General features: G+C 43.7%; 1 protein-coding gene across 5 annotated transcripts in view; it reads right to left on the reverse strand.

Moving 5' to 3' along the window:
- The window catches only part of ankfn1b (ankyrin repeat and fibronectin type III domain containing 1b), a 156,890-nt gene that overhangs the window by 77,787 nt on the left and 66,063 nt on the right, over positions 1-13,040 (reverse strand). The window contains exon 1 of one of the 5 annotated variants that reach the window (XM_076887417.1): positions 297-323. The exons of the other annotated variants lie outside the window; for them this stretch is intronic. The gene's annotated coding sequence lies outside the window, so the exon portion shown is untranslated. Of the gene's footprint in view, positions 1-296; positions 324-13,040 lie in introns of those variants that run through there. 5 annotated transcript variants of the gene reach the window in all.

Raw genomic sequence — 13,040 nt, forward strand, 5'->3', positions numbered from 1 at the left:
TGAACAGGCACTAGTCCCTCTTTCACTCTTTTGTCACACGTTTTTAGAGTCAATCAACAACGTTTGCTTGATTACATCCCAAATTCTTGAGCACGCTTTGAGAAAAACATGGAAAAATTCTTCTCTGCATGCTTTCTAAACAGAAACTAATGTTTCAGTACAGACATCGTTAATCCTTACAGCAATTACAAGGACTTATTGTCACAGCTAACCCAGCAGCACAGTGTTTTCCCACCAAAATGAACCACTCAACACACACTTTTTCTCACACCATAACAAATCTTTGTAGGGTTTACCTGCGTCCAGTCTTCTTCTTTCCAACCTTTAATGGCATATTGCTACATATCTTGGCACATTACTGCCACCTGTAGATGACTTGAATTAAAAGTAAAGATGGAGAAGTGGCACCTCAGTGTTTTATGTGCCACATATTTGAAACAAGGCTTATGCAGCTTAATCAAGGTAGAAGACCTCACTGTTTGCAATAAATTCCATTGTTTAGTTACTCCTTGCTCTGCATTGTACTATATTCCAAGTTTTACGTTGCTTTTAGATTTGACCTTGACATTCTTTATATAAAGCACATTTAATTGCTTTGTTAAAATGTACTATACAAATAAATTTGTCTTACTTGAATAATCTGGAGCCATTTGTAAGGCTGAGTATAGCATACATGTGCGTGCGTGCATTTTTGAAAATGAAAATATACCAAAAAGACTTAATACACTGGGTGGGAGATTTTCCCATTACAAGGGATGTCAGAGATTTCAGGTCTGGTCCATTACTTCCAAAACAAAGAATGTTTATAGGCTAGAGAAGGGTCTAGCTGAGTATGAATATGGAAAATTGTCCTGTTTTAAACATGCATGGCTTAATAGAAAGAAAGAAGGCATAGGGGAGACATGAGAGAGAATGTGTGAAAGATGAAAGCCAGTGAAAACCCTGAGGTCATATAAGAACATACTACTAGGTCAATGAGACAAACGGGAAAGAAGAAAAACAGATGCAAATCATAGTGTATAGTACAAAAAAACACTGCTCCTGGACTCCAGCTTGCAAGCATGCAGAACACTTGTGCTTATTGTCAAGCGTGTCACAGTGGATGTGACACACAAACATGTGTGTCTCCATCGCACGCAACTTGTGAAATGAGGTTGCAATGACAAGTGTTATAAGTGCTCCACATTTTACAGTGCTCGCAGCAGCAGCAATCATGTCCAGACCAATATAACACAAATGTGGGAGAATGAACTCTAACACAGGGCTAAACTTGACCACACTATGTATACAACATTCAGGAATTCAGATTTTACAATCTCGCTTTCTTGGTTAAACACATCGCCCCAAAACTTTTGCAACTGCTAAACTTTGGAATGTCGTAATACTCGCAAGTTAAGCTCAGCTCATCTTATTATCTGATTCCCAGATGTGCAAATTGTAACCAGCAACAAAGAGAAAACATGTGATGAAACAGAATTTTGTCTCACAGATCAAATTTACACAAAGTAAAAGAAAAATGATGATTTGAACAGACATGAAAACGAGCTAACCTGACATGAATCACAGACCTTATTTGATGGAGCTATAATAAAAGAAAGACACTACACCTTCTTTTACAAATCAGGACCTAATAAAGACAAATGTACTTCTTATTAGGACTACACCAAAATACAGAAGCGGTGGATGAATGGTTAAGTACGCCCTATGATTCAATAGCTTGTAGAACCACCTTTAACAGTAATAGCTTGAAGTAATGCTTGACTTTATCCATCAGTCACATTGATCTCGTCTCTCCAAAGGACATTATTCCAGAACTCAAGTTGCTCAAATGCAACTTCGCAAACTTGAGGTGTGCTGCAATGTTATTTTTAGAGACAAGAGGCTTTCTCCTGGCAACCCTTCCAAACAAGCCATACTTGTTCAGTCTCATCATTTAACATGACGACTCAGGTCTGTAGAGTCTGAGATGCAGATCTTGGGCTTTTTGTGTTTTTTGCACTTTTTCTGAGCACTGCACAGTGAATGTGTTGGGACGTCGACTTCTGGGAAGATTGGCACAGAGCTCCATAATTTCTATTGCTGCAGAATGCTGGACTTCAAATCTTTGGGAAATTATTTTAGAACTGTTTGCTGACGTCTTTCCCCCTTGGCATTGTGTTAACAAACACCTGAATGCTTCAGACCAGCAAACTGCCAAAATGTATGTGTAGTTTTATAGAGGTGCTCACACTTGATGATGATCAGTTTCACATCTTGCTGGCTTGACTACTTTAAGCTACAGAGAAAATGCAAAAGTTTCCTTAACCCAGGTAACTGGAAATGAGAGAGTGTCTTCCATGTAGCCGGCCCTATCCTTTCAGACTTCTCTCATCCAGGCCTCTTGCCTGGCTTCATTCAGAGTTTGGCAGCACAGACTTGAATAGAAGGAGAAAACTGAGTGAGTTCTATCTTCAGGTCGCTACCGAGGAAACGCTACATCATCACTATTGAGACATCCATGATATCAAGTCATTAACAGCATACCTTTAACATTATAAAGCTGCACATACTGTATGTAACATACACTTGTGCTGTATGTGTGAATGTATCTCAGCTCTTGACTTTTAGTAAATGTGGCAGGTGTAGAGGAGAGCAGCAAGCAGACAGACACAGTTCATTTAGAGTGGAGATAAAAGAAAGCACTCTGGCTTTCTTCGTTATATCCTGCTGGTGTGTGGTTTACAATACACTGCAGTTAATTGATACTGTGTGTATTAGTTTATTGTTTGCAGTTAATTTGTGTGGTACTGCAGCACAGCAGTTGCGGTAAAGCTGTGGCTGTTCACAGCAGTTTGTCAGCCTCTAGTGGTTACCTGTAGAACTTTCAGCTGACACTGTAGTAGCAGATTTCAGCTGCTGGAGCTCCTCTTTGGCTACTTATACTGTCTGCAATAAGACTGAACAACTGAGAAGGCAAAGCCCAACTAGTTAGTCCAGTGATTCCTTATCCTTTACTAAAACTGAGTCTTTATTAAAAAGTGTAACAACATTTTAAGTGTGCATTTTCATTAGATGACTATGGGGTCGTCAATAGCAACATGACTCCTATGTGTTTGATTATATTTTTCTTGTCAGCGTCTCCTAAAAGTGACGACGTGTTGCCGATTAACACAATGTTCACTTCCGTTTATGAAATCTGAGTCATACTTCCTGTGCGCTGAAAGGCTGAAACGGTGAGATTCTCTCGCCTTTTACATCATTTCATACACCAGCTTCCATTCATTAAGTCATTCATCTTTCACACTCATCTCTCCTTCTGTTTCATACTTCTGTGTCACTGTCCCCAGCGGGTTAGTGCCTCGAAGTTCCATCTGTCAGCACCATCCAGGAGGGGTGACAGAGCGGATGAGGCCCGGGGGAGACACATCAAACGTTGGATCCTGGCCTTGGTTTTCTCCCCCCGCCCTCCCTGTCTCCAACTCTATTTGAGTTTGCTGGCCCCTCCATCTGTCTGCGCATGATTTGGAGCTGGCTGTCGCAGGAAGGAAAGAAAGGACCTCCACCAATGACAAATGACAATCTCAGAATAAACACGCCGGAGAGGGAGGGGATGAGAAATAGAGCTGAATCACTCTTTCATCATCCATCAGTCTCTGTTGGTCTACTCATTAACCTCTGGTCTCTGCCCATGACTCTCTTCTGGTGCCTGTCACTCATTTTCTCTCATTCTCTCACTCTTGTAATCATATCGGGCAATTTGTCCTTTTGCAGCTAGACTGACAAGTTTGGCACATTTCATCTTGTACGGAGTTATACCTGAAAAGTCTCAGTTTGATTTTAATCACAAAACACTGAAAGTTATTCTACAGCAGTACAACTTATGAGTGCATACCAACAGTACACCAGCTCGCGCTCTACTCTAGCTCTCAGCACTAGCTAAAACCTGTAGCCAAGATGCCGAGCCCCCCTGATCCCAGTGCCGGCTCAACCAAGCACACACATGACAGATGCCTACTCTGCTGCAACGCAGGCATTCAGAGCATCTCCTCCAACACCAAAGGCATATTCCTTTTATAACCAGCAGGGATTAGGGCCCAATGGAGGAAGCTAGCATGTGCACCGGCCTTAAGCGGCTTGCAGATAAAAAAGCATCTCAAATTGAATCAATAACCACCAGCCGCCAACTAATCCTGGCTAGCCCCCATAAACACCACTGCAGCAGTCCCTCTCTGCCAATGCCTTAGCCCTGCTCCACCACTCCCAAGCTCCCCTTCATCTTTTTATAACTGAACCCAAGTGGCCATGCAGGGCTGCTCAGGTGAGGGCTTTTTAAGCAGGGTAGGGTGAGATGTATATTCAGAGCACAAGGGGGATGAAGGGGTACACTTGTTCGCCCAGGTAATCCATGGGCAGACAGGCCAGCTTTGGATTGCACGGTGACGGGCAGCTGGAGAAAAGTGGACAGCTGATGTAGGTCGAGCCCATCCGCAGCACGCCAGACGGGATAAAGAGATATAAGCCCCACCATGCTCAGAGCTCCCCCCCATCCCCCGAACATAGACCCGTGTCATTCCAAATCTCTTTCATCTTCTAACCCAGCGGGTGCTAAAGCAAACTTTCCACATTGGCTCTCCAGGGTCTGGGCATTATGGAATTGCAAAAAGATATGCTCTCTTTTCTCAGTGCCTCAAAGGAGTGCCGCACTCCTTCAGTGATGGAGTCATTCAACGGGTGTGAATGATGCAGACACCGTTTTAAACGGGCAATAACTGCATGAAATTCACCAGAGTAAAAGATCCAATTAATTTTAAAAAACTGCATTGTGTTTACCTTTCACCAAACAGGTTAAGTTCCTTGAGCTCTAAAAACATGGCACTACAATGTAGTGTTTAAACAGGAAAAATCCCATGTTTGACACCAGAAAGAGACACAAATCCCTCAAGCACCGGCTTTGTAACTTCATCGCATAGACGCTTCCATTTGTGTCACCATTACTACCCTGGTTTCAGCTGCACTCAGACCAAACCTCTACATCAGTGCTGATAAATGAGAAGTCAAAATCAGAGGCAAAGACATTGCCGAGCTTTTGTTGTTGTTTTTTTTCCACAGTCCTTTCCACAAAGTTTCATCTTTTCATAGTGTTGCATCACATCACCCTCTCTGTAGTCTCTGAATCTCTGAGCTTAATGGTGGAAAAAATCAGACACAAACGCACAATAATGCCGTAAACTCAACTGCGGCTACAGCAGCGCAACACGGCAGATTACGAAACTCAAGAGCTGCACGACCTGCAGAAGTGGCCGTCAACTATGTCGTCGGTGCCATTCGCGAGACGCCGCATGTCGGGTATAACGCGCCCCTTAGGGGGTGCACCAAGGACGGGCACAATTTTGCAAAATCAAATCTGTGGAAGCATCTGCTGTAAATTAGGGAGCAACCGAAAGAAGCTGCTGGTTGAGCTCTAGAACACTATTCGCAGAAAAAGTCAGGGCCTCAAACTATACAGACAGTGGGCGGTGTGTCGTACTGCGAAAACATTACTCTATTCACAGAAATTGGAGAAGTGGAAGAAGATGGATGGGATGGACAATACTGCATATTTATCAGTATTACACTTTTCAGCAGAAGCAGTGCTGCACAGCTAGGCATACTAAGTGTGGCTGTGTTTCTATTCTAGCCACTTCATGTCTTTTTTGCCACTATCCCCTTTTATCTCCTTGACAGCTCAGTTTTTCATTTCAGACGTTTAGAAAAACTTAGTGTGGGTCACTTAGTCTGTTGGCAATACATCATCAGCTTTTTGCTAGGAGACAGAAATGACAAGAAGGCACCATCATGAAACACAAAGTCAGTGGAAAGCCATGAATTGTTTTTTCTTCCACTGTGGGCAGGACATGAATGTGTACTGTCTCTATTCCCCTGGTGTTAAATAAAGACTTTGCTTGCAAATATAAGCGACATGTTTTTACAGTAAAATCAATTTGTCATCTGCTTTTATAGCTCACAAGCCCTCAGTGTCAGCTCACTCACACACACACACACACTCCTCACAGCCTTCTTCTTTCTCCCATCTAAATTATTATCATTTTCCCTCTTTAAATTTTGGGTTGGGGCAGAAGATGCAAGCTAAGACGAGGATCAAGCCGTGGAGTGGTGGGATTTCCAAGCTGTCAGGAAAACTCAGCAAATCCTATCCCCAGGCCACTGGCTCCACACAGGAATGCGGGTTGTCCACTTTAATTGTGCTTTTCTCCCGATCCCCATCTTGCAAAATCAAATTTCCCTTTTCCCACTTGTGCATTCCCTGAGGAGCCTGGTGTAACATATTTAAACGCTAAATCGAGGCCACATATAAAAGTCAGAGAGAGCTTAAAAAGAGGAGGTTTCGATAGTTAGATAACCGAAAACTTCAAAGTCAAAAGGACTATAAGAGACAGTCGGACAGTAAATCAGGGAGACACTTCAAAGTAAGCTATGGAAACAGTCGTGCAGATGGATGGATGGATGCATGGATGGATGGATGCAGGGATGGATGGATGCAGGGATGGATGGATGCAGGGATGGCAGAAAGAAGAAAGAGAAGGATCACAAAATGATTCAGAGAGAGCACACAAAACCAACACCACCAACAGAACACCCTAACAATAAGCTGCATATGAACTAGAACTATCAATGTAGAAAAAGTATGATCATTGGTCTCTCTCTCTTTCTCACACACACACACACACATACACACACACATACACACACGCACACATGCAGCTGTTGTTAACAGCCAGCCAGGGAGGCTGACAGAAAGGCAGACAGACAAATAGAGTGAGAGATCTCCATGTGAAAGACAAAGGAGGGTACAGTAGTGGGTAGCAGCAGGCAGCAGCCAAGGGAGACTTCATTAGTGAGGTCAGTGCCCCAGGGTACTTAGTGTAACACTGGAGGCCTATGCACCCACCCCCCCCGGCCCTATGCCGAGGTGGATATTGCATCTTTGCGATAACATCTCCCTACATAGGAGGGGGGCCCCAGCATCACAGCATAAAGACCCCTGTTTTCGGCAAGTTTGAAATAAGGCTTTGTTCCCCCAAGGCCGCGGTCCCCTCCCCCCACCACCTTCTCCTCCTACTCTTTCCTCTTGGGTGGGCCAGAGACTCTCCAAAAAACTGAGCAACTTGTGTCTGGGGATAGACCCCCCCTCCCCAACACCACCAACACCACTACCACCACCCTCTGCAGATATACACAAACGCACAAAAACACACTCACACGGGCGCATATACAGGCATGTGCACACTTACACACACATATCTTCCACCGGCCTCAACCCCCTGATCCAGACAGTGGCGTCCCCTGGCTTTTGGCCACGTCTGTGTGGAGTGGTTGGTGAGAGAGGTGGAGAGCCTAGGCTTCATGGGGGGAACTGCTCCAGGAGAGAGGCCTTGGTGGGCTCATCTCACCCAAGGGAGAGTAGGAGGGGGGTGGGGGGGCACAGAGAGGTGTGTGTGTGTGTGTGTATGTGAAGGCCTGAGGGGGCCTAGCCCTGGTCAAAGGTGCCTGGCTGCCTGGGCACTCCAGGGAGCTCCAGAGACAGGCAACCTTTACATGGAGCCTCCATTAGTACAGACGCTCCACAGTCAGTTACATGCAGTTTACTGTAAAAGCTCTCACTGCTCATCAATAGCCATACACACGCTCAGACATGCACAGACCATAATAGTAACATTCATGAATCTGCACGTTCATTTTTTTTTTTTTTTTTACCAGCGACTTCACACCAGCTAACAAAACCAAGCAAGCCTCACACGAGTGTATGCTAAGAGGCTTTGTCAAGGTCTTACTGTAGGATGGACAGTATAAATATCCCTGTTGTGATGCTGAGATGGGTTGCCAGGTAGGAAAGACATGCACACCCCCCATTTATACCCGCATCTGCTAGTGGATTTATAGGACCTTTAAAACGGATCAATCATTTTCCACTCCCAGGTCTCTACACCTCTCATCCACTCTCTCTTCACTTTCCTTTTTGATTCTACTGTCGGAGCGCACATGCAAAAAAAAAAAAAAAAAAAAAAGAAGAAGGAGGGAGTGGGGTTACACGTGTGCATTTTGCATCTAATGTAACATAGCCGTATGTGCGCCCATGCCTGCAACTCTTTGCGTGTGTACGTATGTGCACAAGGCAGTATGCGCTTAGTGGCTCAGTCAACTACCAGCGCTCGGCGCTTTAATGTTCATTATCACTTGTTTTATAGTGGAATATTTAAGTCAGGGGGCCTTGGCGTGGCTACGGCTATAGTTAGAGAACAAAGGAAAGCGCTGGGGGTGTCAGGAGGGTGTGGCATGCCGGAGCACAGCATAGAGCTTTTCAGTAAGTGTTGCACCCCACACTTCATGGAAAGCCAGGGGGGCTGGCCAGACCAGCCATGCAGGCAGACGGAGCTAAATTCAACTCATTCCCGTATTAATGGGAGCTTATGTGCCATTCCACCTCACTGAAGAGGGCATTAGCTAGAGCCAGACAGCCAGGATACACCTCAAAATATCTCATCTCTCTGGCCCACTCTGTCTCTCTTGCATTCTGTATTTTTCCTTACATGTGGGTTTGGCAGCGCGGTCGGTTACGCTAAGTCTGTGTCTGTTCAGTAGACTGCTCTGTCTAAAACTCAGCAATTTCTATTCACTGCATATAAAGCCCTGGGTAAACTAAATAAGAATGTCATCTGCTTGCCATAAAAGTGGTTTGGCAGGACAGTCACATCACTTAAGACATAAATAGAAAGGTAGGCAGGCTTCTCAGACAGAATGGATCTATAATGCAATGAGGCTTGGGCTTTTTTTCCACCTGCAGAAAATTTAGGTAATAGTGATATACTGTGTCTATCTGGAAGTTTGCTTTTGCTCTCCGGTTATGGATATGACATGATGTTTGGTCCCTCTGGCACAGGGTGAGATGGACTTTCCAGGCCTGTGATGAAAACCTCTTGACACTCCTGCAAAGTGCACATACATTTCACTGGAGCCGGGTCAAACTGAGGGCCACTGTCACTTACTGTGTCGCTGAGTATAATTTAAAAGAAGCACATCATTCACTTCAGACGGAGCAATTAAATTATATTTGACACTGGCTCTCTCTGCAATGTGCTTTACAGTGCTTGGCTCTCTCACATCAGTGCTGTTTCTCTGATGATTATGTCCGTGCCAAGATAGTTTTTTCCCCTTTTGCCTCAAATTGTTTTGAAGCGTGTTGTTCTGCTTTTAATTGTCTTCAACTGGTTTGTTTTTTCGCTCTCCCTTTTGTTTAGGGATTTCTGTGTATACATACACATACACTGGAACATCGAAAGACATTCATTGTATAACAGGCAATTTTGTGTGTGTGTGTGTGTGTGTGTGTGTGTGTGTGTGTGTGTGCGGTGCAATGGAACGAGCTGAAGAGTTATTAGCTGGCAGGGATAATTGGGCTCTATGTAGGTGGCATGACCCAGCTGTCTGCAGCAGGAAGGCCCAGAGCTGAGCGTGACCTCAACTGCTGACCTTACAAATGCAATACAGTGACCTCTGACCCTCCCCACATTAAAGAGACAGTGTTGTCTTTCTGCAGTCAGCCAGCAAATTGGAGCACAAGAGGCCAGAGAATCTTCTCCTGCTCTGTTTGTTCAGACTGGGGTTGCATCCTGTTGTATTGTCATCGGAATCTCTGTGAGAAATATCACTGCATGGCTGCAAGGTGCATTTTAAAGAATTTTTCCCCCATACGTCTCACCTCTCCTCCTCGACCCACTCCTTTTTTTAACACAGTGTACCACCTCTATGTAACTAACTGTATAAATGAGGTAAACCTGGGGTGGGGCAACGAGAAAGATATCACTAAACTCTTCTACATGGCATTTCATGACCCATGACACTGCTACCACATCAGAATTATAGCCAGTAAAAAGGTTCTTCATAAAGTAGCAGAGGTGCATTTTTCAGGTGAAACAGGTTGTTTTTACATTACACTTGCTGACTCTTGATTAGTACAGACCTATTGACACATTAGCGTGCAAAACTTTTTCCCGTCCCTCATTATCCCTCTTAATATTTGACACATTTTCAGTCCAGTCCCTGTACTTGATCATTTTCAGAAGAATGTTTTTTGTTTGTTAAGCCTCGTCACTTATCACATGAATCCCTCAAGCATAAAAAGTCAAATAACTCAAGGGATGAATCTGTGTTGTGTCAACGCATAACATCTCAGTATGATATGAATTGTGTCCAAAAACAAGAAGTGGCAGGGTTACAAATCTATCTACAGCAGGTGAACAACGCCTGGGTCTTCAGCTGAGAAATTTATTGTCCACTAAAGCCTCATCAGAAATGTTCTCAGTGCAAGATTGGTTGTCAAAAATCCCTTCTTAAGGAAGGCAAACACGGAGAAAATGCTGAGGTATGCCACAGTGAACAAGAACTGGATGGAAAATCTGTGGCAGCAGGTGGCATGGATCGTCTACAACCATGTGTAAAACATGGTGGAGGCTCTGTCAAGGGTTGGGATTACAAGTGATCCAGTAGTGTTGGGGGTCTTGATCAAGAGTTCCATCAGATTTTGATCCACCATGTGATACCATGTGAAAAGCTTCTGACTTGTAACAGGTTATTTTTCTATATGAAAATGATCCCAAACGCACTACCTTCAGAGAACAGAACTAAAGGCTGCCAACATCCAAAGAAGAGCTTTTAACATCCTTCTGGAGCGTTGAGGACTATAGATCTGCCTAAGAGGGTTCAGGATGTGTTGAAGAATAAAGGAGGTCAACACAAATACAGAATTTCAAGCAAATGAGAATTTAACACACTCTGTTTTTGCCTTATTTGATGTTTTTCCATGCATGTTTGCAGAGGTTTCAATAAATCTCTGGATTCTATTTCCCGTGTTCCTACCAAAATATAATGAAATAAGAAGAACTTCGGATTTTTGCACAGCACTGAGCAAAAAAACCACAACGTTGAAAAGAAAAACGAAACATCATAAAGGAACATTCCGCAGGATGTAACTATTATGTCTTTTTTGTTGTTGTTGTTGCTCCTGGAAAAACACAAGAATTTCATCTCTTCTATCATCCAATCATCACAAACAGGTTATTTAGTTTGTTGTGTTGGAAAAATAAACTAAGCGTGAATGTTTCTCAGGGACCAAGCTGAGTGTGGCATCAACAAAATTCCAAACGCGAGTCACCGATCCGTGCAGTGCTCGCACACAAGAAAGACACGCACAAAGACGCAGCCATACACCTACATCTTTATTTTTGGATACAGTCTCTCAAGAGATCACCCCTGTTGCCTCTCTGTGCATCAGTCACTGAGGGGGTAGGTAGGCCTCCCCTGGGGACATTAGAGAGAAAGATATCTGTCAAGATGGAAGCGGTGCTCCCTTAGGCTGCCACTGAGCGACAAGTGTGTCCCTTTCCCTGCCCTCCTGTATCACAATACTGCTGTTGAGTGACTGGAAAGCCCTAATGGATGTAGGTATCTGCTGTTACTCTGATCTTCTATAAAAGCCCCCGGTGAAAAAAAAGATAAAGGAAAAACCAGAGGGAGGGGGAGAGCATGTGTGGGTATAATGTAATGTGTATATGTAGGAACTCCTTTGATGGGGAAATGCGCCTGACTTGGTAGCCTGTGATTTAGTGTGAAGAAATATAATGAGGACATATGTGGGTGCACAGAAAAAAAGTGTGTGTGTTTCAGTGTCCAGCATACATTAAATGTGTGTGTTAGGTCATTAGTAGGACTTTAAAGGCTTGGCATCGCCACTGAAATGCGCAATAAACCAGAGGAATTCAACAACTCACAAGGTCATCGAGGAAAAAAAAGATTTAACAGCTAATTCATCATCTAGATGACGGGGGGTTTTTAAGCATCCAACCCCCCCAAAAGCCACTTTTTGTTTCATGCAGCTTCACAGAGTGGTCAACCTTACTACAGAATTACTATTATTATTATTTTTTCAGCATATTCAGCATAAATGCTTTCACTGATTGTACAGGCGATATTCAAGAGTTTGCCACCAAGTCAGTCGTCAGAAAATAGCCAGGTCTCCGTCAATTTAACCTTTCCATTGGGGGCCGTCTACAAGAGGTGCAAAGTGTGGAAATTTATTCTGTACCACCCCTCCGAACAAATCAACAGAGAATACTGTTTCCACTCAGGAAAGAACTCTTCACATCTCAGATATTCTTACGGCATCTTATTTTCTGGGTCTCACATGCTCGCACGGACCACCCTGGTTCATCCCACCCCATCTTTCATTTCACAGCCCAAATCCCTCTTTCCTTTTCACTTCATCCTGTCCATATCCTCCTTCATCCCAGTGCTCTTCTCTGTCTTGCCTGTCACAGATTTTTTTCTCACCTCCTCTCCCTGTTGTTTTTTCGTTGTTTACTGCACATCCATCTGCCCTCTTGAGCTGCGTACTGTCTGCAGCCTGAATGAGCTACCAAAGAAGGAAAACCATGGGTGCCATATGAAGTGGCAGCTTCAGTGCACCATATCTAGGAGATGTCCAGGTACTCTATGGATTAAGAAAAATTGCAATTCATATAAATAAAGAACTTAAATGCAACTTTCTGTGCAGACTCACATTAAGTAAGAGTAAAACAAGCAGTGTTGTGTCGGGTAGTACATATGTAGAGTACACATGCTACCCATTAAGGGGTAAGAGGGGTAAGATGGCATTAATTGATCTCCATAGGGAAACGTTTTCTCTGCACTTCATTCTTACAAAGCGCTGGGAGCAGTCAACAGTCATAGTAGGGCCCACTTTACAGCTCCAGATGAATCTGGAGTGAAGGGGACAACAACAGAAGACTCTATCTAGCATGTTTATCCATCTGATTTATATGCTATACCTGGTTATAGTATTGTGCAAAAGGTTCAAACCAACCCTAGAAAAATGGGAAGTAGGTGCAGCAATTTATTGAAACTTGTACAAACATTAATGGAAATAAAGTACATACGGCAAAAATATTGCCTTTTAATGAACTTGAGAGTCAACATTTGGTATGGCCGCCTTTAATCTTCAACAGAGT

The sequence above is a fragment of the Maylandia zebra genome, linkage group LG8 (assembly GCF_041146795.1).
Source record: "Maylandia zebra isolate NMK-2024a linkage group LG8, Mzebra_GT3a, whole genome shotgun sequence".
In the NCBI taxonomy this organism is placed as follows: domain Eukaryota; kingdom Metazoa; phylum Chordata; class Actinopteri; order Cichliformes; family Cichlidae; genus Maylandia; species Maylandia zebra.